General features: G+C 50.7%; 1 pseudogene; it reads right to left on the bottom strand.

The window, feature by feature from the left end:
• LOC141958528 (urotensin-2 receptor-like) lies at positions 1-1106 on the bottom strand (annotated as a pseudogene).
• Between the last annotated feature and the right edge of the window lie 2926 nt (positions 1107-4032).

Genomic DNA, 4032 nt, shown 5'->3' on the forward strand with positions numbered 1-4032 from the left:
TTACCCCTTGCTTTCCCCCACAGACCCCAACAACTTTCCAAAAGCCGGGAAGATGCTGTGGCCTCCTGCTGGCCCCTTGTAGCTGCCCGGGAGGGTGCTGTGGGCTGTGCCATGCCTATCCCGCTGCAGCCAGGGCGTCGTTGGTAGCTACTGGTGAGCAGGGTGTAGAGAAATGGGTTGATGCAGCTGTTGCCATAGGCCAAGCAGGTGACACCGAAGTTGAGGTAGGCCTGGGCAGCAGGGCCAATGCCCAGCCCCTCACCTCCATATAGCCAGGCCAGCTGCCAGGCCCAGAAGGGAAGAAAGCAGGCCCAGTAGGCCACCACAATGGCGGAGATCCTGGAGAAGAGCCGTTGGGCAGGGGCCCGGCTGGCCACCAGCAGCCCCAGGCCCCAGGCAGAGGACCAGTACGCCCGGGCCAGGCGGGTGTAGACAACGCCCAGCACCATGCCGGGTGCCAGGATGCTGGTGGCAAAGAGCACTGTCAGGTAGAGACGGAAGGCTGATGGCGTCCAGGTGGGGATGCAGATGCGCTTGTGGGGGCCATCCCCCTCCCGCAGCTGGGTCATCACCATCATGGGGGCTGTAAGCATGAGTGAGAGGAGCCAGAGGACAGCGCTGGCCAGCTTGCGGTAAGCGTTGCTGGCCTGCCTGGCCTGCAGTGGCCTGGCCACCGCCCAGTACCTCTCCAGGCTCATGGCAGTCAGAAGGAAGATGCTGGCATGCATGGTGAGGAGGTCTAAGCTGAGCAAAAGCCTGCAGCCCACATCCCCAAAGAACCAGTCATGGGCAAAGTAGGTGCAGACCACGAAGGGGATGGTGGAGAGGTACAGGAGGTCAGCCAGGGCAAGGTTGATCACGTAGACCCCCAAGGAGCCCACTGAGTGTCCTGCCACCTTGCCAGAGGCCACCACCACCGTGTAGATGTTTCCCACCATCCCAATGAGGCACATTATCAGCAGCACTGCACCCAGCGGCCCCGTGACTAGGCTGTCCCCTCCCAGGACACTACTGTCGTCAACCCCGCCACTGCTTTCCTCCACGAAGCTGCCACCCTCAGGATCCTCTCCAGGCCTTGCACTGATGAAGGAAAGGTCATAAGACATCTTTGGGTAGGGCGAGCAAGTCAGGCTGTCAGAGACCCGTTCCTTCTCCCTGCTTCCCCCCTCACTCTATGGGACATGCCTAGGCTTAACAGGAAAGCAGTCAAGTAAAGGGAAGAATGGTGAGAGTTCATCAGACGTAGGCTACTCCAGAGAAGTCTGTTCCTCACCTCCAGCTGCCCAGTCCATCATGCTGATCTTGTCCATCACAGGCTCTGTCCGGTGGTTTCCCTTAACCATCAAAGGGCTGAGAAAGGAACACTGCCCTCCCCTTCAAGATCAATAGCTGTAAAATAACCTCTGCCGGCCAGAACGAAACATCTCTTCTCTTCACCAGCTTTTCATTTGTTGCTTCACCAGCGTTCACTGTGCTCACGGAAACCAGTGGACGCAGTGGACAAGTAGATTTCTCCTCCCAAGTCTGTGTTCTCTCAGCTCAGACAGACTCTGGACGGGTGGGCTCTGCCCCCCTAAACCAACCACTGGAGAGTTGCCTTGGCCACTGCATGGAGGAATGTGTCTGACTCACAGTTTCACACACTGGTGTGAATGCAGTCCCAGTTTATACTGGGCTTTTAGCCACTAGCTGAGGAGCCCTACTGGCTCTCTCCTCTTTCTTGCAGACACACTCTTTCTTCCCCTGTGTCTTCCTTGCTCCCTTTTCCTTCTTATTCTTTTTTCCCTTTCTTTTCCCCATTTCCCCTTGCGTACTTGTTCTCATTTGAGAGAGGACATAACTGAAAGGTAAGACTTTTTAAAATGGCAAGTGGGGGAAAAGCATTACGCTGTGGTTTTAGAAGAGAAACAAGGACCAGCCATGAAAGTGAAATAGGCAGGAAGCTGCCACACTGTTCTCCTTGGCCCTTAGCTGAATCAGACTGAGAGGGCCTGTCCCCTACTTCCTTCCAAGGGCATCAGAGCCCCTTTAGGCGTAGACAGTGGAGGTAGCCCCCAGTTTGCAAGCAAGCCCAACAGATGGTAGGATATCCCACATTTTCTATGACCTTGCCCTGTTCCACACTTGTCCTTCTGTCAGCAGCAAGCTCCTAGAGACTCAAAGGGCTAGGTATTTTAGACCCGCTCTTTCCTCCCTCACCCTAAAGACCATCCTCCTTCTCTAAGCTTTATCCCTGCTGCCTCACCTCAGAACAGAGAGCGGAAGCTTGTTACGTAGGCACCATTGCCTTCTAGCGGGACATTGCTGCATGACACCTATGCCCTCCTGCCTTCAATGCTACCTTGCTCTTTCTTCATCCACATCTAAGACTCGTTGATCTCAGGGAAGAGACATAGAGGGACAAAATTTGCAGAGCAGAGGCAGATGTGCCACTATCAAATGCTCTCTGCTGTTAGTTCACAGGCGTTTTAAGGCCACTCCATCTACACCATTTTGCATCCTCAGTGTATTAGCTTAATTGTGGCCAAGTTAAATGCTTCCACTCATCTCCACCAGCAACAACTCAGCAGCAAACAGGAGAAGGAAGCATCCTACTGTTACTACTCTCGCTGCAGTAGAACCCAAGCACATTCCTGGACAATGTGCAGTATGCAACAGCAACAGCTTCAGCATTGCTGTGCCACAGGAGTGGCTGTATGGCACATGTCATTGATGGAGGCAACTTCAGTGGCCTCCCTCTGGGTTATCTGTGTCAACTCTTGGGATGTCTGGGTCACTCTCTCTACTCTTCCTCACAGAGGAGAACTGAAGTGGCAGGTCATTTAGATGGGGCTTGAGCTTTTTTTTAATGGACTGCCCCATTTTCATGTTACCAGAACCAAAAGGCACTTCATTTTGGAACACAAGCTTTGCAATGGGTTTTGGTTTATAGGACAGTCATGCTCCAAACTGGGGGAGATCATCAAACTGCAGTGACATCATACTTTTGGGTGGAAAGCTCCATTGTGTCATGGCAGCAGGATGAGCGATGCTGCTTCTTATCCAGAAAGTCAATGCTCCCAACAGGTTGTGGTGGTCTCAGCACAGAGAAGCCCCTGCCTTGGACCATGCCTTTGCCCATTTGGCTCTGAAGAGAAGATTCACAGTCCATGTGCCCCATGAAATGCAATTAAGAGCCATGGCTCCTTGCTCTGATTGGCTGTGTCTTTTTGCAAGAAACTACCTCATGCCTTAGCAGTTAGCATTTCAGCTCATTTAGGAAGTTAAAATAAATTACAATGGAATTTTAAAAATTAATTTCTTTAGGAGCTAATTAAAATGCTTGTTGCCTCCTAATTCCAGTTAGCTCCCCTTAACACATGAGATGCCAACTCTCACACTGCCCATGTAAAACTGCAGACACATCAGATTCTATAGTCATCAGCTGGTCCTTCCAGCATGTGAAACAGCTCTCCCAGGAGAGCTTTAAGGGATGATCTTTAAGATATGATTCATGGGTTGATTTAGTGGTTAGGGCTAACTGTTACTAGAAGGGCATGAACATATGGACTTCCTACTACTGCATAAAATTATATGTGTATGTAACATAAAATATATACATATGTAATGTATAGGGCTGAACGAAAGTGCTAGACCTTTGACATACAGAGAATGAGGGAGCAGAGATCCATGTATTATTAACTTCAGCCATCAACCTCTAGGCTCTAGTAAAGTCAACAGAGAGTCCAAATTCTGTATCAGACATGCCATAGGCTGCTCTCTGCTCCACTGGTTTGATTAGAGACTTAAATTTGACAGCTGAACTTCAATGGCATGAATATCCCTGACAGTATCTTCTGTAGGGCAGTATTCCAACTCCCACCACTTTTTTTTATATGCATGCACACACACACATTATCCACATACACACAAGTATATCCACACATTGCTTTTGAGCAGATGTTAACCCTCTCTGTAGCAATCAGAGGAAGGCCTCCACACAAATGTGGTCTGAAGAAGCTGGAGAAGGAAACAGGCCTCACATTTGGCTGT

The sequence above is a fragment of the Athene noctua genome, chromosome 3, assembly GCF_965140245.1.
Source record: "Athene noctua chromosome 3, bAthNoc1.hap1.1, whole genome shotgun sequence".
NCBI classification, from domain to species: Eukaryota; Metazoa; Chordata; class Aves; order Strigiformes; family Strigidae; genus Athene; species Athene noctua.